This window comes from Eschrichtius robustus, chromosome 19 (assembly GCF_028021215.1).
Source record: "Eschrichtius robustus isolate mEscRob2 chromosome 19, mEscRob2.pri, whole genome shotgun sequence".
Lineage (NCBI taxonomy): Eukaryota > Metazoa > Chordata > Mammalia > Artiodactyla > Eschrichtiidae > Eschrichtius > Eschrichtius robustus.
The window spans coordinates 64920043-64945486 of NC_090842.1; the positions used below are offsets into that span (position 1 = coordinate 64920043).

The following is a 25444-nucleotide window of genomic DNA, read 5'->3' on the forward strand; positions in this document are numbered from 1 at the left end:
ATTTTCTCCTTCTGTTTCCTTCACCGAATTGCCCTTCCCCATTTGTATTTGTATGACACACTCAGGGCCACTGCAGTGACCAATGAGCTTGATCCTTGTAGAACTGGAAAGGCAGGGCAACATTTTTGTCCTTACCGGTGTTAGTATGAAATAGCCCATTCTAAGGGTTCTGTGTTTCACATAGTTTGTAATCCCTACACAGACAAATCCAGCTCTTGTTTCCTTAAACTGCTTAAATTAACTCTAATTGCAGGAATGTTCCTGGGTCCAAACATCACCCCACATCAAGCCCCCACCGAGACTTCAGTTCCCAGACCTCTGAATTGCTGCAGCCTCACCAGCAGGACTCGTGTTCAGTTGACTTAAACAGTTTTCAACTTGTTAAGAGGAAAACATCTTAGTTTCCAACATATGTATCCCACACTACTTTAAGCTTTGACCTTAAAACTGTTACAAACAGTTAAACCAAGGAGGAAGCGATGGTGCAACACAAGACCCTCAAGCATTCCTAAACCCAGACAAGATCAAACGGAGAAACGTCCAGCGCCCGCCCCGCCCCGCCCCGCCCCGCCCTCACGGTCTAGGCGCTGGCCTGGGCCCCACGCCCCGCCCCTCGCCGTGGCGCTCTGCTCACGTCCCGCCCCTCGCCGTGGCGGTCTGCTCAGGCCCCGCCCCTCGCCGTGGCGGTCTGCCCAGGCCCCGCCCCTCGCCGTGGCGGTCTGCCCAGGTCCCGCCCCTCGCCGTGGCGCTCTGCTCAGGCCCCGCCCCTCCCCGTGGCGCTCTGCTCAGGCCCCGCCCCCAGCCGCCTCTGGCGTCCCTACTCCACGGTCGCGCAGTTTGCTGCAGATCCCGAAGCAGAGAACGCGGAGCTGAGGTCGCGGTGGGCAGTGTGAGTTAACCGTTTTTTTCTAGTTAAACCTGCGCCTGGTGGTCCCCTCTCCATATCCGAGGTCTGGGGTCGCTACGGACCTTAAAATATCCGCTCCCGCTCCTCCACCCTAAGTTAATTCAGTTGTGGCCGTGAGAGGCCTGGGGTCTGATTTCCCTTCGGTGTAAAATCCAAAGGTAATACATATAATGCACGAAATACGTAGTAACTTGTAGAAAAAAGAAGTCATTTTAATACCGACATGGTACTTAATTTTGTAAACGTCCCGTAACAAATGTTCGGGACATAATTTAAGTAGAATTTCAGCTTTTGGTGCTGATAGTGGAGCTTCTTCCTTGAGTCTTAGGTCTATTATTCTCCTTTTCTGGTTTACAAGACCAGGATAATAAATATACTACAAAGGCTCTTCATTTTAGGAGATTATTTTCAATGATGCTAGTTACTGGTATTAGAGCTAGAATTTAAAAGAAACAAAATGGATGCTTGTTGTTCGATAATAACGGGTGCCCTAGGGTTTGTCCTCCAATTCAGGTGTCGATAATGTCTGCTACTAGTACTCAAAATAGGCATTGGGTGAGGGGTTGGAATGTTATGCTTCGTTGTTTCAATGTATGGAGTACTGGGTAAATGCTAGGATTAAGACTGAAAAAATTAGAGCTAGTGCTATAAGTTTATTGGGAATTGATCGTAGAGTTGCGTACGCGAATAAGAAGTATCATTCTGGCTTGATATGTGGTGGTGTATTAAGGGGATTTGCTGGGATGTAGTTGTCTGGGTCTCCTAGCAGGTCAGATGAGAATAATACTAAGATTAGAATCAGTGATAAGGCACCTAGGATGTCTTTGTATAGTAGGGGTGAAATGGGATTTTGTCTATGTCATATGAGATTCTTGTGGGGTTATTAGAGCCCATTTCTGGAAGGAATAATAAGTGAACAGCTGCTAGTGCTGCAATGAGGAGGGTAAAATGGAAGGCAAAGAATTGTGTTAGAGTTGCTTTGGCTACTGAAAAACCACCTCAGATTCGTTCCACAAGGCTTGTGCCGATATAGGGAATTGCTGAGAGAAGACTGGTAATAAGTGTTGCTCCTCAGAATGCTGTTTGTCCTCAAGGTAAGACATAGCCTATGAATGCTGTGGCTATACCTGTAAATAGTAAAATGATTCCAGTATTTCATGTTTCAGAAAAGGTATAGGATCTGCAGTATAAGCCTCGTCCTCCATGAATGAATTGGCAAATAAAAAACATGGAAGCTCCATTTGCATGTAGATATCAGATGATTCTAGTTTACATCTTGGTAGATGTGTTACTCATGAAAATGCAGTTACTATATCTGATGTATAATGTAATGTATTGCTAGGAATAAGCCTGTCAAGATGTGTAGAACTAAACAAATGCCTAATAGAGAACCAAAGGTCCATCATGATGAGATGTTTGATGCAGCTGGAAGATCAATGACTGCATTGTTGCTAATTTTTATGAGTGGGTGTGATTTTCAGATGTTGGTCATTAGTGTTCTTATAGTTGAAATACAACGATGATTATTCATGTCATTGGCCGTGGTTAGATTCCATGTAAGAATAATGGTAACATACATTGTATTTAAGTACTATTTTTATAATTAGTTTTGTGGCTTTTTCTAATAAACCTTCACCTATTTGTGGTGGACTTGGGTTGATTGTGGGTGGTGGTGTTGGTTGTGGAATTGTGTTGAATTTTGGTGGTTCGCTTTTGGGTTTAATGGTGTTTTTAATTTCGTTAGGGGGAATGTTAGTAGTATTTGGTTATACAACAGCTGTGGCTACTGAGCAATATCCTGAAATTTGAGTTTCCAATAAAACTGTTTTAGGTATATTTCTTTTGGGATTAATGATAGAATTTACAGTAGAAAATTGATAAAGTGATAGAATTTTCTGTGCTTTAAAGGACAAGGAAGTAGAAATTGTATTTGTTCAATGGACTGGGGGACTGAGTAATTGATGATTCAGGTGATTCTGGAGTTTTTAGTGAGGAGGCTATAGATATTGCGGCGTTGTATAGTTATGGTAGTCGATTCAAGGTAATTGTTACTGGTTGGTCATTGCTTATAGTTATTATAGAGGTCACTCATGGTAATTAAATGCTATTATGCTTAGGGTAAGGATAACGAGGAATGAAAGGAAGTATAGTTTGATTAGGCCTTTTTGGTCTGATACAAGTGTAGAAAATTTTATTTGAGTAAGAGAAGTGGGTTTTGGTAAGATATTTTCTAGTCAAATTAAATCCAGCAGGGAAGATGCTGATTTTTGGCTTGCTGAAAGTGGTGTATAATAGTGGGAAAATATCCTAAGAGTTTGGAGATTTTGAAGAAGTTTGAGGGATAATTAAGTTTTAAATTTTATGCAGCAAGGTTGATTTCAGGTGCTAGAATAAAGCCTAGGATGGTTACGGCAAGGGCAGTTGGTTTCAAGTAAGGAGGCACAGTTAATTGTGGGATTGTTGTTGGGGGAATGCTGTTGGAGATAAGAAATCCAGAGAAACTGCTTCTAGCTAATAGATGTGTGAGATGATAGAGTTGATTAGGAGTGGGTTGTCTTCATTAATTAAAATTAATTGGACAAGCAGGGTTGTCCTCGGAGTGGGAGGAAAATAACGCGAGTGCTATGGACAGCTGTGAGGGATGTGGCGACGGGGGTTATTGAGAGGGCTCAGGTGTTGGTATACAGCGTGTCAGCGGATTCGGTAATAAGATCTTTAGGATAGAAGCCTGTGAGGAGTGGTATCCTGTTAACGTGAGACTTCCAGTAATGAGGGCTGTTGTGGTGAAAGGCATTGCTTTACATAGGCCTCCTATTTTTCGAATGTCTTATCTATCATTTAGACTGAATAATCGATCCAGAGCACATGAACAGTATAGCCTTGAAACAGGCGTGTGTGCAAATATGGAGAAATGCTAGATGAGGCTGGTTAATGCCGACTGTTACTATTATAAGGCCTAGTTGACTCGAAGTGGAGAAAGCAACAATTTTTGTAATGTCGTTTTGGGTAAGAGCCCATATTGCTGTAAATAATGTGGTGATAGCTCTTAAACATAATGTTCTTGTTTGGATAAATGTATTATTTTCTATTAAAGGGTAAAAGCGGGTAAGTAGGAAGATGCCTGCTACAGCTATCGTGCTCGAGTGGAGTAGGGCTGAGACGGCACTAGGACCCTCTGTTGCTGAGGGAAGTCATGGGTGGAGGCCAATTTGGGCGGGTTTTCCAGTCGCGGCTAATGCAAGTCCTATCGGGTAGTATAAAGATTTGTTGAATAGAGATCATGCTGTTGGTACAGTGAATCCGGTGTCTCCAGTGCGTTGTATAAAATTGTTTGAAGAGCGGCCGTATTTGCATCTGCTCTGTCACGTCATCACCCAATAAGTAGAAAAGACATAATTCTGACTCCTTCCCATCCAGTGAAAAGTTGGAAAAGATTGTTAGTGGGAACACGAATTAGTATTGTGGGAATTCCCTGGCAGTCCAGTGGTTAGGACTCCGTGCTTTCACTGCCGAGGGCCTGGGTTCCATCCCTGGTCGGGGAAAAGAATTAGTATTGTGATAAGAAACAGGAGTAAATATTTTAAAAATTGATTAATATTAGGATCTGAGTGCATGTATCATATTGAAAATTCTATAATCATGTGACAAATTAGTGCTACTAGCACAAACATTGAGAAATAATCTATTGTGAAGCTAAATCATAATTTTAAGGTTTGGATTGTGATTCAGTGTCAGTTTGAGATAATTATTTCTTGTCTTGTAAGAATAAATGTCATTTTTGGAATCAGGCTGGTGATGAAAGTATACGAGGTAGTGGTTTTCACATGGGATGGATATATATTACTTTTGTAAATGCTGGAGTTTGTTATAATCGGCATTGTTAGTATGAATAGTGTGACTAGTGTAAAGGAGGTGAGTAAGTTATTATTTTTACTTGGAGTTGCACCAGTTTTTTGGTTCCTAAGACCAGTGGATAACTACTGTCCTTTAGAAGCTTGAAAAAGCCATCCTGTTAGGTATGGACGCGTGAATTAGCAGTTCTTGCATACTTTTTTGGTAAATAAGATTTAGTCTTCTGTTACTGGATTCACAATCTAGTGTTTTGTTCTTTTATAAATTTAAACTATACTTACAGTATAAGGTCCTGAAATGATTTGGGGATTTAATGATAGGAGTAAGAGAGGTAACGGGTGGAGAGTTACGATGTGTAAACGATGGCTTAATATTATTGATATGATGCGTGTATCTGCCTCCTTCAGCTTTTCGGTCTCCGGTCCACGTAGACATCGCCTTTAGGGTCGTTTTCCTCCATAAAACCCTTTACGACCTCCCCCGCCCCCCCCCCCAATGTAACGTCCTCTTCCGCGAGGTGAATGCGCACCTCCAGCCTCGGCCCCTGGAGGGCAGGCCGGTGGCCCCGAAGAGGTCTCTCCCCGGTCCTGGGGTTCTGCAGAGCCTACCCCTCTCCGGAGACCCCCTCCCTCCCTCCCCGCCCCTCTGTCCTCACGTCTCCTCAGGCCGGTCCTTTTGCTCCCCTGGCCTCCCCTTCCTAGTCAGCCCTTCCCCTCACCCCGCGAAGGGGGACTTGACCTGGGCCAGGCGTGTGACACCCCAGTGTTCTTCCTTCCTAGGTTCCACCCGCTGGAAAATGTGTAGTCAGCGGAAAAATAATCAGTAGTCAATCTAAAAAAGAAGTGAAAATTTTATTTTTGCCAACCTGAGGATCATAACCCAGGAGACAGTCCTTAGAGAGCTGCAAGAACTGTGCTGAAGAGGGAAGGGGCGAGGCTGGTGGATGGCCGACGTCGGCGAGGGGTACAGGCCGCCAGGCACACATCTTGGTAGGAGCTCACTGCCGTTCTTGAGGAACACACAGCTTAGTTAATGGTTTTAGTGCTTTGCTAACTACGGTAAGATGTAAGAACCCAGGTTCATAAAAATTTTTCCTGAAAATGCTTGACTGTCTGAAGGCCGGTTCTGCCAGTTTTCCCAGAGCAGGGAGTGCCGCCTCCTGCTGTCTGCCCTGAATTCCTGTCAGGGCGGCTGCAGGTCAGTGACCGCGGTGGCTAATGTCTTGAATCTTGTAGAACTGGATGATGGGCAACATTCTTTATTTTACAGTCCGTTCCCTTTCGGTCTTAATTTCATCCAACATTTGGGAGGCATCTCGTGATCAGTCTGTCCCGTGGTGCTAGGAATGCTCATTCCCAGGTCCAGTGGGCAGCCTTGTCTTCTAAGGTTCACCAACCCATTGCTCTCTAGGCCTTTCAGGAGTAGGGTCTTGTTTTTTTTTTTTTTTTTTTTTGGCTGCGTGGCATGTGGGATCTTAGTTCCCCAACCAGGGATCGAACACACGCCCCCTGCATTGGGAGCTCGGAGTCTTAACCACTGGGCTGCCAGGGAAGTCCCAGCAATGCTCCTTTTTAAATGGATGATTCATTTTCTCAGTTTTTCCTGTTGATTGTGGTCTCCAGGATGAATGTAGCTTCCAATTAATTTGCAGTGCTTTAGACACTTGTTGGGTTTTGCTCAAGGCAAAAGCAGACTCGTTATCACTTTGAAGGATGTTAGGCAGCCCACATCAGGGGATAATTTCCTTGAGGGCTTTAACCACTTCAGAGGCTTTTTCTCTGTCTGGGTGGGATATACCTCCACCCATCCTGAAAAAGTGTCCACAAACACAAGCAGATACCTGAAATTTCCTGTGGCTCGAGGCATTCTGATGCTGCAGAAATGTGTCTCGGGGGGCTCCCGGGAGCTCTGGTTCTTTACGTCTCAGCACAGAAAGAATTCAGTGAGAGGCAAAGTGATAGATAAGGACGTTGGTGAGGCTTGCGGGCGGGCAAGAGGGTGCCGCCCCGAGAACTTAGCTACAGTTTTATATAATCAAGGGAAAACTCCTGCGCGTCCAGAGGGGCAGTTTTCTTGTCCCTGCGTGGTCAAGCTGGGACTGTCATGGAGCAATGGAAATGAGCAAAAAGGTGGTAACATATACTAAAATATGATAAGCCATCTCAGGTTTCAGCATAATGTCACCTTTTCCTTATACTTTGTTTTTAGTGTGGGCAAAGGAGTGTCCTAGGGGTCATCAGCTTACTGAGCTCACTGGGCAGATGTGGGTCTCTTGCCACCATTGTTTTATTGTTCGGGGGCGTGTCTCATGCTTCTGTTGCATGGTTTTATTGCTAAGCAAGCCTGCCCTCTTGAGTGATCATTAACTTGCAGGGGTCTCCCATACTTTTTACTTATGATTCCCTAGTGGGATTAACTATTTAATTACCTACTTTGTCCCTTTGCTCTGTCCCTATCATTCCCCTCTCCAGGTGTTTACCCTTTTATGCTTAAAATGGAGGTAAGGAGCGAGGTGAGATGGGACCTAGGCCTGCCTGGAAGGAATAAAGCACCTGGCTGTCCGTTCTTGTTGGGAGAATGGCAAGTCAGTGTCACTCTGGTCAGCACCATCCTTTAGCCCTCCTGGATGTTAAGCGTCAGGGGATGAGTCTACAAAAGACGTAAATAGAGCAGTAAGCATTCGAAGAGTCCTTAAAAGCGATTGTAACCATAAGTTTGAAGATGCAAACCATTTTTCCCAAACAGTTTCCAAATCTGGAAGAGGATCACTTAAGGCCTCAATCTGTTTTTAGCTAGGCCCGGAACCTCAATGATTCGTACTTCAGGCTCTGTTGAGTTTTTTATCTCAGTTATAGATTTAATCTGTTGTTTTTTGTTAATATCATTTGGTGATAAGGGTGGCTTCCTTGTCCCTCGAGAGACAGGGTGGCCCCTAATTTAGTTAGTAAGTCCCTTGCATTAAAGAGAGAGGACAGGGGCTTCCCTGGTGGCGCAGTGGTTGAGAATCTGCCTGCCAGTGCAGGGGACACGGGTTCGAGCCCTGGTCTGGGAAGATCCCACATGCCACGGAGCAACTAAGCCCGTGAGCCACAACTACTGAGCCTGCACGTCTGGAGCCTGTGCTCCGCAACAAGAGAGGCCGCGACAGTGAGAGGCCCGCGCACCTCGATGAAGAGTGGCCCCCACTTGCCACAACTGGAGAAAGCCCTCGCACAGAAACGAAGAGCCAACACAGCCGTAAATAAATAAATAAATTACTTAATTAAAAAAAAAAAAGAGGACAATCAGGCACAAATGGAAAGCAATGTAGAAATGACCGGCCATTGCTGTTGCACAAAAGGGGTTCTGGGAAAGTGTGCCCCTGTCTCTTTCCCGACACTCCCATTACGTATTTCTTATACTTGTTAAGGCTTCTAATCCTTTGGGTTAAGACTGAAAGGGTTGCACCGGCGTCTATGAGAAATTCTATCATGGCCCACCACTTAGTGACCACCCAGGGCTCGACACTAGTGATGTACACGGTATCTGTAGGCAGAGCCACTTTCGGCCTCGAGCCCCCTCAGTGTTCTGATTGTGAGACCATCAGAGGCCCCCGTCACTCTCTGGCGTCTGGGGCACTCCCTCCTCCAGTGCCCTGGCTGTTTGTAAAGGGCGCGTGCCACAGGCCTTCCTCCAGTGTCCCTTTGGTCCACACAGGGCACACTGGTCCTGTCTGGGTACCCCTGGGCCTTGTGGTCCACCACAGCCAGATTGGCCCGGAAAGGCCGGCCTCCCCTTCGGTGGGCTCTGAGTGGACAAAGCCACTACCATCATTTGGGCCGTTTGTATATATTTCTCTGGGTGCGTTCAGCCTTTTCGGCCATATCCCTATTATAGAAAACTGAATAAGCCATTTGGAGCAAATCACTCATAGGGGTCTGAGGGCCAGCAGTTGCTTTTTGAATCTTGCGCCTGATGTCTGGGGCAGAATGGGCTATGAAATGTATAGCCAAAAGGGCCTGTGCCTTGGGGAGGAGGGATCCACAGTTATATACTTTTTAAAATCTTCTATTAACTTTTCTTGAAATACTATCAGATTTCCATCTGACCCCTGTTGGACTTCTTTCACTTTTTCATAATTGACAGGTTTCACTGTAAATTTTTTCATAGCCTCTACTGAACAATCATATGGTCTCATCTGTCCCTATCAGTGGAATTTACCTGATAATGCATCGTGCATCTGCCTTGGGGACAGCGTTGTTCCCCACCCGGTGTACTGCCTGGCCCTCTTGGGCTCTGGCTGCCAATATTAAACACTGTTTTTCCTCTGGGGTGCAGCACGGGATAGTAAAGTCTGCAAATCCCCCCAAGTGAGATCAAAAGATCGCATTAACCAGGTAAACTCCTTCGTGAAAAGTTCAGGGTCCTCAGAAAAACTTGCCAATTTATCTTCTGCCGGACTTAGATCAGACATTGAGCAAGGCACACGGACTTCTATTTTTCCTTGATTTCCATCAGGAACTTTCTCTCTGAGGCAGAACGGTAGGGGCAGTTGGTTGGTAACTTACGCCACTGCGGGTGCTAGTTGGTCCAAGACTGGGCCCCTTGGGGTACAGAGAAGGAGCTCCTGAATATGGTGGGGGCCTCTCTCCTCACCCTTGGGTGCGCTTTCCCCTGGGATAAGGGCCTCAGCTGGAGGAGGGGCTCCTGCCTGTGAGATAGCCCTTATTGGAGCAGCCACTTCCATGGCTATAGCGCCTTCCACTGGAGCAATAGTTAGCTATCCAAAAGTTTCCTTCCCTTGTCAAAATCCACCGTGCAATTTAATCAAGATTTGTACTTATTACTTTAGATGTATCCCCTCCAAAGTAGTCTCCCAACCTGGTGTTAATGGCCAAGAAACTGTCCCAAAGGAACAGTACAGAAGGTGTCCCCAGTGGTGTTAACAATGATTGGGAACTGGTCTGACTAAATTGGAAATAAAGGGTCAGCACCTGTAAGGGTCGTAGGGAGGGGAAGACTGAGATCAGGGCACTCCTCTGTTAGGCACTTCTAGTAATTGGGGGAAAAGTACCTTAAGTCTTGGAAGTTGATTCCCTTCAGTTTCCTTGTGCATGACGTGCTTAAGAATACCTGTTAAGAGGCCTTTTATCTAGGATGGACACGGTCCTTTAAATGATGCTTTTTCTAGTATGTATAATCTCCTGGTTATAGATTATGGGCATCTAATCTTCATCCAGAGATAGATTACAGTGATCAGCTTCAGAAACAAGCTTAGAATATCTTAACTCAATTAAGCTTTAGAATAATATAGCAACAAAGAGCTATTTGAAAAGTGAGTTTTAAGACAGTAGATAACTGACCTCAATTAGCAAAACTAAAATTTAATATCTGTTGAAACATAATTTTTTCTTTTCTAAATAACCCTCAGTTTTACCAAATATAGCCAAAATAAGATTAATTTGTTTGTAAAATAAGTCTGGTTAATTAATAACATAGGCTTGTATTATAATTTGTCCAGTAAAGTGGTTGCCTTGACCACTAAAATTTATAGAAACTATACCCAAGTGAAAAACACGTTTTTTTTTTTAAATGTTTTTCTTTTTGGATACCTTTTTTTTAAAATTAATTAATTAATTAATTTTTTTTTTTTTTTTAAATTTTTGGCTGTGTTGGGTCTTTGTTTCTGTGCGAGGGCTTTTTCTCTAGTTGTGGCAAGCGGGGGCCACTCTTCATCGCGGTGCGCGGGCCTCTCACTATCGCGGCCTCTCTTGTTGCGGAGCACAGGCTCCAGACGCGCAGGCTCAGTAGTTGTGGCTCACGGGCCTAGTTGCTCCGTGGCATGTGGGATCTTCCCAGACCAGGGCCTGAACCTGTGTCCCCTGCATTGGCAGGTGGATTCCCAACCACTGCGCCACCAGGGAAGCCCAAAAAACACGTTTTTAAAGCATTCTTTTTTCCACTGTGAGGGCATCAACCTTGTAGCCAAGAAAGGGTTTAAACCATTAAATAAAAAATGGGGTTTGCCAGGGATCCGGGAAGAGCCAAGTGGCTGTCTTGGATTTCCCATAGCCCTGACTGTTCAATTTGCAGCTACTATTTACCCATTTAATTTCTCTCATTTAGGAGCAGACTGTGGCCATGCTACAAGGACATCAGTACGGCAAAAGTCTGACAATGAGGGGTTAATTTTCTTGCTGACAGATTTTACAACAAAAATAGTATGAACTTAGTGACTTTCAGGAAACCCAGGTACAATAAAAATACTGTGCTTAATGTTGATGATTCTAAAGACATGTCTGTATTAATTAACAAACTTTAATAACAACAAACTTTAATACCAGATATTAATTTAAAATTAAATATTTCTCAGGTCATGTGAACCTGAAATCCATTTAGCTTAGTTTCTCTTATATTCAGAAATGTTTAATTTGTAAGCACTTACTTTTTTTTTTAAGCCAATTAAATTGAGCTCTTTTACAAATTAACCTTAGCAATACTATCTAAAGACAAGACCACGTAAGACACATATCTATCCAGACAGACAGAGATCTCATAGTTTCATTTTAAAACTTGTTCATAAGACAGGCATTGCAATACAAAACTTATCAGTTTATAAATAACAGTTGGAACAGTTAAGTTTACAGACTTGAGTATAACAGGGACAGACCTAGAATGTACGTGTCCTTCCGGGTCCCTAAACATCCGTAGCATCTTCCTGTGGCCAGCCATGCTGACTGCCAGCATTCCTCTGGTTCCGTGTCTCTAAACATCCATAGCATTGTTCCTCTGGTCTGTACCTACATCTCTCATCAGAGTCCTAAAGCATTCGGGGTTGACCAGCTGCCTAAAAGGGGCACACACTGGGGGAGTGTCCTCCCCAGTCCTCCTGGCATCCACGGCCCCTCTAGGACCCGACCCCCCTCCTTCTTATCTTACCACTGCCCCTTTGTGGTCGCCAGCCGAAACCACTGAAATGTGTCTTGGGGGGCTCTGAGGAGCTCATTCTTCAGCGAGAGGCAAAGTGATTTATTAGACTAGGACGCCTGTGAGGCTTGCGGGTGGGCGAGAGGGTGCTGCCCCGAGAACTTAGTGGGCTCCTGTTTTATAATCAAAGGAAAAGCGGGGAGGAGGAGAGGACCACCTTCTTCCTCATTCTTGAGTAGACGTCAAGCTTCCATCATCAGCTCCGCCTCCACATCGGGTGGGGGATTTTTCTTGTCCCTGCAGAGTCAAACTGGGACTGTCATGGAGCAACGGAAATGAGGAGAAAAGGTGGTAACGTATACTAAAATATGATAAACCATCTCAGGTTTCAGCATAATGTCACCTCTTCCTTATATACTTGTTTTTAGTGTGCGCAGAGGAGCGTGACTAGCAATCATCAACTTACTGAGCTCACTGGGCAGATGTGGGTCTCATGCCACCATTGTTTTATTGTTCGGGGGCATGTCTCAGGCTTCTGTTGCATGGTTTTGTGGTTAAGCGAACCTGCTTTCTTGAGTGACCATTAACTTACAGGGGTCTCCCACGCTTTTTTCTTTACTTGCAGTCCCCTAGTGGGATTAACTATTCAATCGCCTACTTTGTCCCTTTACTCTGTCCCTATCAACTTGAGTAAAGTCTATCTGCCAGTCCTTGGTGGCTCGTGGAGTCCTCTGTGTTGGCTCCCCATCTGGAGAGATCTGACAGCAGTATTTGGGTTATTTTCAGCACAAATCATGGAATTTTGAGTGACTCCCTGGATGGCCCTTTGTAGGTTAGGCCCCATTATATATTTCTGAATCCATCGTAAGGTGGCACCTCTCCCGTGGTGGGTACTGTTACAAATGTGCTGCAGCACGGTGTCCACGAGTGCCTCAGAAATCAAGTCAGTTCCATGTGCACTACATTTCTAGCCAGGCGAGGTGTGATCAAGAGTGAATCCCCACTCTTCAGCCCTCTCCTTGTCCTTTCCTGAATATTCCGGCTGGTATTTTGACAAGTCATTCTGCGGGAGAAGTGACCCTGAGATGGCTTGGTAATCGCCTGCCTTTGCTACTTTCTTTGCAGCCTGGTCAGCTAACCGGTTGCCTTTTGTTATATGAGTCTCACCCGTCTGGTGGCCTGGGCAGTGCATTACGGCCACTTGTGAGGGCTTGTGGACTGCTTCTAATAGTGACAAGATTTCAGAAGCATGTTTTATGTCTTTATTGTTTGAAGTGAGGAGCCCCCCCCCTTTCTTTCCAGATTGCGCCGTGAGCATGCACCACGGAGAACGCATAGCGAGAGTCTGTGTATATACTTACTCGCTTGCCTTCAGGGAGTAGTAGGGCTCTTGTCTGAGTAATGATTTCTGCCTTCTGAGCTGAGCTCCCTGGGGGCAGGGCTTTTGCTTCAGCAATCCTTTCAAGGATTACCACCACATACCCAGCACGTCACCTACCTCGGTCCATGATGCTGCTTCTAACTGAGAACAGTTCCGTACCTGCCTCAGCCAGGAGCTGTCCGTTCCATCTGGTCTGCTAGAGTACGCCAGCTCCACGACGTGCAGGCAGCTGTGCTCTGGGGATTGTGCAGCAACGGTCGGGAGCAGTGGTGGCTGGCTTTAGGGCTGCAGTGACCGGAAATGTTACACTGGGATTGTCTAAGAGAATGGCCTGGTACTTTCCCATTCTCCCAGAAGGCAGCCAGTAGCCCCCCTTTTTGTTCCAGTAAAGAAAAGGACATGGTGAGAGACATACACAGTGGTGGGTTGCCCAGGGTAAACCGCTCAGCTTCCAGAAGTCTGTTGCAAGGAGTTGCTACAGCTCAAAGGCAAGGTGGCCATCCCTTAACAGTGTGTTCTAGTTGTCTTGAGAATTAGGCAACAGGTCAAAGGATATTCCCCAGAGTTTGAATTAACACCCCAAGATTTGTCTGTCATGGATATATATAATCTGAAAGGTTTCTTTCAGTCTGGTTGTCCCAAAGCCGGAGCTGAGACTAACTTTGTTTTTATTGTTTCGAAGGCTGTTTGGCACTCTTTAGTCCAAGTAAGGGGCTCAAAATCATGTCCCTTTAAAGCCTCATAGAGGGGCTTTACTCTGAGCCTATAGTTCGGGATCCAGATCCGACGGAATCCTGCCATTCCCAGAAACGCCCTCAGTTATCTGCAACTCTTGGGTGTTCCCAAGCCTGCAGTTGTTTTCTATCAGGCAAAAGACCCTGCTGCCCTTGGGAAAGGATAAAACCCAGCTACGTGACTTGTTGCTTACATACTAGAGCCTTTTTCTGGGAGACCTTACATTCACAGTTGGCCAAATAGTTCAGGGTTCTGATGGTATTTTGTAGACACTTATCATTTGTAGGGCTCGCTATGAGCAAATGGTCCACATTTTGGAGGAAGAGTCCTTCATCCAATATTAAGTTTCTAAGGTCCCTAGCCAACATTTCCCCAAACCAGGTAGGGGAATCCTTAAATCCTTGAGGCAGGACCGTCCAACAATACTGTTGGACTACCTGTCTTTCTGGGTCCTGCCATTCTAAAGCAAACAGCTGCTGTGATTCTTCTGCAATAGGAATGCAGAAAAAAAGCATCCTTCAAGTCAAAAACAGAACCAGCTGTTTGCTCCTGGAATAGTTGTGAGCAGAGTGTATGGATTAAGTACCACAGGGTGCAAATCTTGGATTTTTTCATTAATAGCCCTCAAGTCTGGGACAAAGAGATACTCTGTTGAGTTCGGCTGTTTGACTAGGAGGGTAGGGATTTTATATGGGGACCTGCAAGGTTTAACCTGATTAAACCAACTTTTTGAGAACTGGCTAAATTCCCTTTGGGCCTCTTGGCTCAGAGGGTATTGTTGTAGATTAGGTGTCCCAGCGCATCCCTTTCTTTTTGCCACGCTGTGCGGCTTGCGGGATCGGGATTTTAGTTCCCTGACCAGAAATCGAACCCGGGCTACCGCAATGAAAGCGCCGAGTCCTAACCAGTGGACCACCAGGGAATTCCCTCCAGAGTCCTTTTTTTTTTTTTTTTAATTAATTAATTTTTGGCTGTGTTGGGTCTTCGTTTCTGTGCGAGGGCTTTCTCTAGTTGTGGCAAGCGGGGGCCACTCTTCATCGCGGTGCGCGGGCCTCTCACTGTCACAGCCTCTCCCATTGCGGAGCACAGGCTCCAGACGCGCAGGCTCAGTAGTTGTGGCACATGGGCTTAGTTGCTCCGCGGCATGTGGGATCTTCCCAGACCAGGGCTCGAACCCATGTCCCCTGCACTGGCAGGCGGATTCCTAACCACTGCGCCACCAGGGAAGCCCCCAGAGTCCCTTTTTGACATGATTTGTATTGGCCATGCATTTTTGGCCTTCCCTGGGGTGCCATCGACCCACACTTCTGCCTTAACCTTTTCACAGACCTGGAGCGGGGGAATGGGGGTGGAGTGGGTGAGAGCTCAGCCTCCTTTTCTGGGGCGTCTGTGAGCACCATCTTTAGGCTTACAGTGTGCTCCCGTGGGACCCTGATGTCAGGCCGTTCTGGCGAAAAAGTTGTTTGAGTGCTTAATTTACAAAAGAGGGACGGATTGGACATGCCGGCATATATAAGAAACTGTGTTTCAGGGTGAGGTCCCCTAACTGGCATTCTAGAGGTTGTATGAGAGAACAATTTTGTCCTTCTCCAGAAACGCCTGTGACTGGGATGGACTGAGATGTTTTCTGTGCCACCGTGCTGTTTATCACAGAATATGTTGCACCCGTATCTATCAGAAAGTCAATCAACTTGTCCGCCACTGTCAGAGTTACCCGGGGCTCCTGTGGGACATCTTCAGAGCGTTGCTCTCTCTCTACCGTAGGAGAGGCTCCCATCTTTCTTTTGTTGTTTTCTTTCTTATTCCTTAGCCGAGCGCCGTCTTTTTTCCAATGCCCTTCCTCCTTACAGTAAGCACATTGTTCCCTCCCCAACGGGGCTCACCTCTCTCCAGGCTACTCGCCTTCCGGGGATCCAGTGCTGCCACCAGATAAGTGGCGTTAAGTCTTGCAAAGAGCTCCTTTCGTTGTTCCCCGTTGTTGAACACTTTAAAAACAACATCTACCAATGGAGAAGGGTTCATTCCAAATGCACCATCTAACTTTGTAATTTTCTTCTTATATCTGGGGCGCTTTGCCCAATGAAGGTCATATTTACCATTCTCGATTTTGGGGGGCCTCAGGGTCTGCATCAGTGTAGCGCCTATAAGCTTGATAAATTCTTTCTAGAAACTCTGATGGATCCTCATTGGGTTTTTCGTGTATCTCTTGAATTCTGTTTAAGCTCTGTTGCCTAGCTACTCCCTGTCGAAGACCCGCTGAGATACACTTCCTGTAACGCTCTAGGCGCGGCATATCTCCGTTATTAGGTTCGCAGTCAGGCTCAGGAGGAACTGCCAGATTTGCTTCTGGAGTTCCACCTGGGTCCGCTAGATGGAGCTAGTGCACTTCCTCTCTAGTCTTGTCAATGACCATCCTCCTTTCATCCCCAGTAAGCATCATATTCATAAGGGTGAGAATGTCCCCCCAAGAGGGATGGTGAGTGACAAAGATAGAAGTGAAAAGTTCAGTCATGTGGAGGTATGTAGGTTATGGTTTTTCCAGTTAAATAAATCAAATTGAGAATGGATTGTGCATCCATAGATTCCCAGCTGATTGGCCATCTGCCTTAAGGCCTCACAGGGTATCGGTGCAAGGGAAATTGCCTGCTCCAGAAGTGGCTCCTGGTCAAATGGGGTGCCCTCCTGGGTCACAGACGGTGATACAAACTAGGCCCCTGTGCCCCAGAGGTTAACATAGAAACATCTAATTGGTCCCCATAAGTAGGGGAAACAGGACGTGGTGAAAGGAATGAATATGTTGGTGGCATGGGGGCAGTCGGAACAACCACTGGTGCAGCCTGCTTGGCCAGTGTTTTGAAATGACGTGTTCTCAGTCTCATTTTCTCCCTCTCCCTCTTGTAGAACAGATTTTCCCCTGGTTTTCCTTTCAGACCCCTGTACCGTAAGGCGGCAGTTGTCTGACTTCTTTTCCTCATGATGCAATAGCGTAAATTCTTCTACATATGGAATCTCATCATTTATACCTGCTCTTTCACAAAGCAATTCTAATTGCAAGATTGCATAATAAGTGAGCCATTCAAGGGCCATTGCTCTCCTGATCCTAACATATACTGGGGCCACACACTATACAATAGAATATCATCTCTTTTTAGTCATAGGCCCACAGCTATATTTTGCCCATTCATTTAAGACACGCCCCAAAGGACTTTCCTTAGGGACAGATATATTTATAAGTTCAAGAGCAACAAAACACAAAAGGCACAAACAAATTCCATCGTGAATGAACGCAAAACAAAAGCAAACAAATTGGTTCACAGAGTTCCAACAAAAAATTCCCCTCTCCAACAGGGTACCCCAGTCAAATGCAAAACAAATTGGCTTTTCCCTTAGAGGAAAAGCCCAAATTGAGAGGGCAGTTATGTTCCGAGTTGTACACGTCAGACATTCCTACTGTCTGGAGCCCATCGATTCCATCGGTATGGAGCTACCAGATGTCGATTCCTTGCTCCCACTGCCAAGTGCTGGGGCAGCTGGTGCCGCTTCAGGGGATTTTGAAGGGAAGATCCTCAGGACAAGTGGTCCTGTCAGCTGCTAGGGCCTTACCCGAAAATTCCCCACCGGGGCTGACCACAGGCAGCAAGGCTCCCGGCCAGCTCCGCCAAAATCGATGAGTCCAAGGTCGTTCTGCTCGCTGCATGACAGGCCGGTAACTGAGAGGCGAGTTGCTGGCGCACGGCATAGCGACTTTTCATTCGGAAAAGGCGGCGGCGGACCAGTGTCTCCACGAGCCGTCTTCCCCCAGTCAGATTTCGGGCTCCTTTTATACAGAGGAGGGGTGCTGCGTGGCTGGTTGTTGCAGACTCGGTGACCGTGCCAGCCAAGGGGGCGAGTGGGCAAACGGGGGCTGGACTGCGGCCCCAGGGCCACTGCCACACCGACTGCGCCGGCAACGCCCTGCACGCGCCCTGCCCCTGATGCAACAGCAGCCAAAGCCTCTGCATGGTGTGTCTCCCCAGCCTGTTGTGGTCCAGGAAATGGTTCTCTCTTGTTGCTTCTTCCCATATTTAGAGTTATACTATTCAAATCATTGGTCTTATAAGACTGTGTATTTGGTCGCTTGTTTCAAGTCGCCTAGTCATCATTTTTACCGGAGGCTCAGTCACACACTTGGCAATGCAAGAACAATCTTTTTTTTTTTTTTAATGGAAAGATCACATTCTTTTTTTTTTTTTTTTCTTTAAATTTATTTATTTATTTTTGGCTGTGTTGGGTCTTCGTTTCTGTGCGAGGGCTTTCTCTAGTTGCAGCGAGCAGGGGCCACTCTTCACTGTGGTGCGCGGGCTTCTCACTATCGCGGCCTCTCTTGTTGCGGAGCACAGGCTCCAGATGCGCAGGCTCAGTAGTTGTGGCTCACGGGCCTAGTTGATCCACAGCATGTGGGATCTTCCCAGACCAGGGCTCGAACCCGTGTCCCCTGCATTGGCTGGCAGATTCTTCAACCACTGCGCCACCAGGGAAGCCCAAGAAACAATCTTGTAAAATAGGCAGAACACAAGTAGTATAGTAACATTAATAAGGTCATAAGTAAGTATTTAAAAGAACTTCTATTAGGTGCGGCCCAGTATCTCCCCAGGTCTGTTGAACAGTCTGTTCTGCACCAATTGTTATCTTTAAGGTAAATGATATATTGTTATTGTACATAAAGTTCACTGAAGATGTCTAGACATAAAAGGTGAGTGCTGAGTCACTACTGATGAAGGAGAAGGAAACAGCATGTCCTAGGACATGTGTGAGCCCCCGGGGCCGACTGCCAAGTGAGTGTCCTTGGCTTCATGCAGGAAAGATTTCGAGAGCGAGCCATAGTAAAGTGAAAGCAAGTTCATTCAAAGAGATGCACATTCCGTAGGCAGAACACGGGCCTTCTCAGAAATTGAGAGTGTCAGTTGCTTCATTTGCAAATATTTTCTCCCATTCTGATGGTTGTCTTTTGGTCTTGTTTATGGTTTCCTTTGCTGTGCAAAAGCTTTTAAGTTTCATTAGGTCCCATTTGTTTATTTGTGTTCTTATTTCCATTTCTCTGGGAGCTGGGTCAAAAAGAATCTTGCTGTGATGTATGTCATAGAGTGTTCTGCCTATGTTTTCCTCTAAGAGTTTGATAGTGTCTGCCCTTACACTTAGGTCTTTAATCCATTTTGAGTTTATTTTTGTGCATGGTGTCAAAGAATGCTCAACATCATTAATCATTAGAGAAATGCAAATCAAAACTACAATGAGATATCATCTCACACCGGTCAGAATGGCCATCATCAAAAAATCTAGAAACAATAAATGCTGGAGAGGGTGTGGAGGAAAGGGAACCCTCTTGCACTGTTGGTGGGAATGTAAATTGATACAGCCACTATGGAGAACAGTATGGAGGTTCCTGAAAAAACTACAAATAGAACTACCATACGACCCAGCAATCCCAATACTGGGCATATACCCTGAGAAAACCATAGGTCAAAAAGAGTCATGTACCAAAATGTTCATTGCAGCTCTATTTACAATAGCCAGGACATGGAAGCAACCTAAATGTCCATCGACAGATGAATGGATAAAGAAGATGTGGCACATATATACAATGGAATATTACTCAGCCATAAAAAGAAATGAAATGGAGGTATTTGTAATGAGGTGGATGGAGTTAGAGTCTGTCATACAGAGTGAAGTAAGTCAGAAAGAGAAAAACAAATACAGTATGCTAACACATATATACGGAATCTAAGGAAAAAAAAAAAAAAAAAAAAAAGGCCATGAAGAACCTAGTGGCAAGACGGGAATAAAGACACAGACCTACTAGAGAATGGACTTGAGGATATGGGGAGGGGGTGGGGTGAGATGTGACAGGGTAAGAGAGTGTCATGGACATATATACACTACCAAATGTAAAATAGATAACTAGTGGGAAGCAGCCGCATAGCACAGGGAGATCAGCTCGGTGCTTTTTGACCACCTAGAGGGGTGGGATGGGGAGGGTGGGAGGGAGGGAGATGCAAGAGGGAAGAGAAATGGGAACATATTGTATATGTATAACTGATTCACTTTGTTATAAAGCAGAAGCTAACACACCATTGTAAGGCAATTATACTTCAATAAAGATGTTTAAAAAAAAAAAAAAAAGAAATTGAGAGTGGCCCTGGGATGTGGGGTTGGTTAGTTTTTATGGGCTGGGTAATCTCAGATGCTAATGAGTGGGAGGAATAGTTAACTATTTTAGGGAAGGGGCAGGATTTCTGGGGATTGGGCCACTGCCCACTTTTTGGGCTTTTATGGGCAGCCTGGGAACTGTCATGGCACCAGTGGGCGCGTCGTTTGGCATATGCTAATATTACCCTGAGAGGGAAACGAGGCTCAAGGTCCACTGGAAGTCGAATCTTCGGCCATTTTGGGCCTAGTTGGTTCTAACCAGTTTTTGTCATATCCTGTTTTTCTCAATGCTTGTGTCCCCCTCTTCATTCTTTGAATGGTTGTGCCCTGCCACCTTCCTTCCTGTCTCACTGTGACCCTTTAGAGGATTGAGGATGTTACATGGCTGCGGCCAGAGGGATAAAAATTGATCTTTATGGTTGAGAAGATATTTCTGCCATTGGGGAGGTCTGGTTTACACAGTGCACACCAGAGGGGAGGGAGGAGGCCAAAATGGGCAGTGAAAAAATTTGTTTAAATTTTTCCTGTCTTGCCTTAAACTGTGAGTTTTTATCTCATCAGTGTTTTCCCAGGAAGCAGGCATCTTACTCCATCCCACATCCTCTGACTGTGTGGGCAAGGGGACCAGGGGAGACAGAGAGGGACTGAGAGGGGAAAAGAGCAGGCAAGGTCAGAGGGCAGTGTAGAGGCTGGGTGAGTGTCTTGCAAAGAGATGGTAAGAATGAAAGAAAAAGCAGTGAAAGTAGCAGATGGGTAAAATAGAGTGTATAGAAAACCGGGATCTCCAGGGAGATGAAGGTGAAGGGATTAAGGCAAAATACGAGAGGAGCTCTTGATCAGTGGTAACAGCATCGTCCACGGTGGTGAGGCATTTTCCATGGAGAGTCGGGGGAGGGGATACAAGAGTTGAACCCATGTCCTACAGAGAAGCTTGATGCTGGGAGGGGAAAAGAAGAGGAGAAACGAGGAGAGCAGAGGAAGAGAGCGAGCAGGAAGGAAGCACAGCCACCAGGGGGCGCCGGAGAGTGGGCAGGGAGAATAACAGGGACAGAAGGGGTGTAACCAGAGGGCAGAGATGGGGGAAGAAAGAGGCAGAAATACATAGAGATGTAGGTCATCAGAAAGGTCGGGGAGAAAGAGCATCAATAGGGGACACAAGTCCCAGAGTGGGGCAGGACAGGAGTGAGAAAATAGGAGGGGAGAAACAGCAGGAGAGTAGAGGGGAACAGAAAGACAGAGACATGGAAAGCAACAGGGAGACCGATGAACAGAATGAAATGGAAACGCAGAGCAGTGCAGGTGGAGACCTGGAGGTGATCACACTATAATACAGCCCAGCAGTGCGCAGCCCTTAGCACAGGGCCCTTGGCGCACGCTGTGCCCCCCACCCCTGTTACCAGGCAACGGTTACCAGGAGACCACTGAAGGGACGGTTAGAGTTGCCTTAGAGCTCCCATTCAGCCATTGGTCGGCGCCACTGTGAGCCCCTCCCTCAAGCGACCAACTGTCAATGAGTGACATTTAGTGGACCCATTCAGCCAAATGTCTGCGGAGAGTGAAGTAAGAGAGGGATCCCGGCCTTCTCCCCTCCGCTTCTCCTTGGGCCAGCAGGTGAGCTGGGAGGCCGAGGGAACAGGCTGGGGGTGTGTCTTGCGGGGCTCCAGAGCCCTCGCCAAGGCCGCCCACTGCCCGGGCCCTGAGGCAGCGGTGACCCTCTCCCCCATCCCCGCCTCTGCGACCTAATGGCAGCGGCAGTCTGCATGGGCTGCTGTCTGCGGGACCTGGCCCCTTGCTGCAAGTTGGGCGGCCAGAGGAGCCGGAGGGCCAGTTGGGTCCTGGGTGCCTGGCTCTCTCAGCAGTCACAGCTGGGCAGGGTCTGGGGACCTGGCCCTGAGGGAGCTGCCAACTGAGATCATCATCTTTAGCCAGGCCTGGGCACTGGCGGTAGGCCCCAAACCTGGTTCTGGATGAATGCTCTGGGGCAGGGTAACTGGCCCCCCTGCAGGGACCCCCTTCTCTTAGCCAGGCCTGGACCTCGGAGGGTGAAAGGTGTGCCTTGGCACCTTCCCCTTTCTTGTCAGGACAGAGAGTAACATTTGTTTGGTGGAGGTTTACAGGAACATCTTTACCTGCCCATGACCTAACCTCAAGTACAAAGGATCTGCCACCAAGAAGTCTGCAACAACTAACCACACCCCTCTCTCACCGTTCCTATAAGAGGGCTTTGCTGGAAGCTTTCAGGGAGTTTGGGGTTTTTAAGGCATGAGCCACCCATCTCCTTGCATGGCCCTGCAGCAAACCTTTCTGTTCCAAACCGCAACGTTTTGGTATTGTTCGGCCTCACTGTGCGTCAGGCACAGGGACTTGCATTTTGGTAACAATACCAAGTGGAGTAAATCAGACAGAGATAGACACATATGATATCACTTATATGTGGAATCTAAAAAAATGGTACAGATGAACTTATTGGCAAAGCAGAACTAGACTCACAGACATTGAAAACAAACATGGTTCCCAAAGGTGGAAGGAGGGGGAGAGATAAATTAGGAGTTTGGGATTTACAAATACACACTACTACATATAGAATAATTAAACAAGGATCTACTGTATAGCACAGGGAACTATATTCAGTATCTTATAATAACCTATAATGGAAAATAATCTGAAAAAGAAAATATAGGGACTTCCCTGTTGGTGCAGTGGTTAAGAATCTGCCTGCCAATGCAGGGGACACGGGTTCGAGCCCTGGTCCAGAAAGATCCCACATGCTCCAGAGCAGCTAGGCCTGTGCACCACAACTACTGAGCCTGTGCTCTAGAGCCCGTGCTCCGCAACAAGAGAAGCCACCGCAATGAGAAGCCCACGCACTGCAACGAACACCCAATGCAGCCATAAATAAATGAATGAATGAATAAAATATATATTCAATATATATATACTTCAGTTAAAAAAGGGATAAGCTACACTATTTGATCTTCAAAGATGTCATGCACTGAACAAAAAAAAAAAGTGTAGGAACTTACTTGTTGGTCTCTGTGTGGGAGTTTACTGTCCTGAGCCCCTCCTGGGACAGTGGGCAGCACGGGACTGTCTGTTCCGCATGCTGAGGTCTTCCCTGTGTGCGTGGTGGTGACTCAGGAAGGGGGTGTGTTGATTCCAAGCATTAAACAGCCTGTTTTCAACTCTCAGGATAGACCTCTAAAGAGTATTGCTGCCTGGGTAGGAAGCCCGGAAGAGGAGGAAGAGGAAAGAAAAGGAGCCTGGAATGACTCTTTTTCAGGTAAAGACTTTTTCTCAGTTGATTGTTTTGTCTGTCCTTCCTGAAATGCCCTTCTTTGGACTCGCTGATCTTGTCTGACTCTGAAGTATCCCGCCTGACACCTGTACATTCACTGTCACCCGGTTCCTTCCCTCAAGGCCTGTCATCTCCACTTAGATCCCGTCTCCCCATGACCCAGTGACCTGGAACTTGTGAGGAGTCTCCACTGGGCAGGACTTCACACCCATGGACTGGAGACGTGGTGTCAGTGCTACTGGGCAGCAGGGATTGTTGAGGGGCCCCATCAGGATGCACTGTCTGCTCTCTGTAAACCAGGATAAAGAAGCTGCACATGCAAGTCTGGTAATAATATGCACTTACGCTGGTAAATTGTAGGAAACAAACTAATTACAGCAAATACGTTCTGACTTTTCATGCTGCATTAGAAGCGAAATGGGTGTGTCACTGATTTAAAAATTGTAATGATTGGTAATGGAATGGAAAGTTCAGCGATACATCACTGATAGAGAGGGTGTTTCATTCTATTATTGATTTTAAACTTTGAAATCAACCTAAATCTCTGACATATGGAGATTCTTAACCCATTTTGATCATCTCCAGTCCTTGGAGGTTACCTTTTCACTGTGTTGGTTGCCTCCTCTGACACACAGAAGTTTCTCATTCTGATGCAGGTAAGGTTCCAGCTTTATACTTTTGCCGGTAGATACCCAGTTTCCCAGCACCGTTTGTTACTGAGACTGTCCTTTTTCTATCGTGTGGTATTGGCACCTTTGAAAATGCATTTTACCTATATGCAAAATTAATCTGGGCGTTCTGTACTGTTACGTTACATATCTGTGTTTATGCCAGTACCACACCATCTTGATTATTTCGTGGTATGTTTTGCGCATTGACTTTTGGTATCCTGCAACTTTTCTAGAGGTTTTTTAAATTTTTATTTATTTATTTAATTTTTGGTTGCATTGAGTCTTCGTTGCTGCACGCAGGCTTTCTCTAGTTGCAGCGAGCAGGGGCTACTCTGTTGTGGTGCACGGGCCTCTCACTATCGCGGCCTCTCCCGTTGCGGAGCACAGGCTCCAGACGCGCAGGCTCAGTAATTGTGGCTCACGGGCCCAGTTGCTCCGCGGCATGTGGGATCTTCCCAGACCAGGGCTCGAACCCGTGTCCCCTGCATTGGCAGGTGGATTCTCAACCACTGTGCCACCAGGGAAGCCCTAGAGTTGTTTCTTGAGCAGTTTCCTTGTGGAATCTTTACTGTTTTTACATATAAAAGTTATCATCGGACTTCCCTGGTGGCGCAGTGGTTGAGAATCCGCCTGCCAATGCAGGGGACACGGGTTCGAGCCCTGGTCCGGGAAGATCCCACATGCTGCAGAGCCACTAAGCCCGTGTGCCACAACTACTGAAGCCCGCGCGCCTAGAGCCCAGGTTCCGCAACAAGAGGAGCCACCGCAACGAGAAGCCCGCACACTGCAATGAAGAGCAGCCCCCGTTCACTGCAACTAGAGAAAGCCCGTGTGCAGCAACGAGGCCACAATGCAGACATAAATAAATAAATTTATTTTTTTAAAAAAGTTATCATCTACGAAAAAAGATAATTTTACCTTTTTCAATTTGGGTATCTTTCTTTTTCTTGTCTAATTCCTCTGGTGAGGGCTTTCTGTACTTTGCTGGACAGTAGTGCAGTGTGTATCCTTGCCTTCTTCCTGATCTGAGAAGGAAAGCTTTCTAGTTGAGTGTTTGTATCTCTCTTTTTTTCTTTTTGGCCTTGCGTTGGGATCTTAGTTCCCTGACCAGCGATTGAACCTGGGCCATGACAGTGAAAGTGCTGAGTCCTAACCACTGGACTGCCACGGAATTCCCAGAGTTTTTATATCTTGAAACATAGTTGAATTCTGTGAAATGCATTTTTCTGCATCAACTGAGATGATCATGTGTTTTTTTCCTTTATTCTGTTAATGTGGTGTATCACATTAATTGATTTTTTTATAGTGATAAAGTCCACTTGGTCATGATGTAAAATCATTTTCATGTGTTGTTGATTTTGGTTTGGTACTATTTTGTTGAGGATTTTTGCTTCAGTATTCATCGGGGATATTGGTTTGTAGTTTTCTGTGCTTCGTGTATCTTTCTCTGGGCTTGGTATAGAATCATGCAGGCTCCACAGAATGAGTTTGCCAGTGTTCCCTCTACAGCT

The 25444-nt window shown here is 46.2% G+C and overlaps 1 protein-coding gene, 1 long non-coding RNA gene and 1 pseudogene across 8 annotated transcripts in view; 1 reads left to right on the forward strand and 2 right to left on the reverse strand.

Annotated features, from left to right (window-relative positions):
* The first annotated feature begins 815 nt into the window (after positions 1 to 815).
* Positions 816 to 24276, forward strand: LOC137753069 (uncharacterized). The gene is made up of 3 exons (XR_011071374.1): positions 816 to 889; positions 23157 to 23247; positions 23385 to 24276. It is a non-coding gene; the product is annotated as an uncharacterized lncRNA (long non-coding RNA).
* Positions 2992 to 5744, reverse strand: LOC137753543 (NADH-ubiquinone oxidoreductase chain 5-like; annotated as a pseudogene).
* Positions 5625 to 25444, reverse strand: part of LOC137753006 (zinc finger protein 665-like) — an 82468-nt gene continuing 62648 nt past the window's right edge. For 2 of the 7 annotated variants that reach the window (XR_011071344.1, XR_011071349.1), the window contains 2 exons: positions 13206 to 13331; positions 5625 to 7408 (listed from right to left, as the gene is read on the reverse strand). The gene's annotated coding sequence lies outside the window, so the exon portion shown is untranslated. Of the gene's footprint in view, positions 7409 to 11319; positions 11963 to 13205; positions 13332 to 22990; positions 23183 to 25444 lie in introns of those variants that run through there. The other 5 variants (XR_011071350.1, XR_011071351.1, XR_011071348.1 and 2 more) reach the window with 4 other exon arrangements.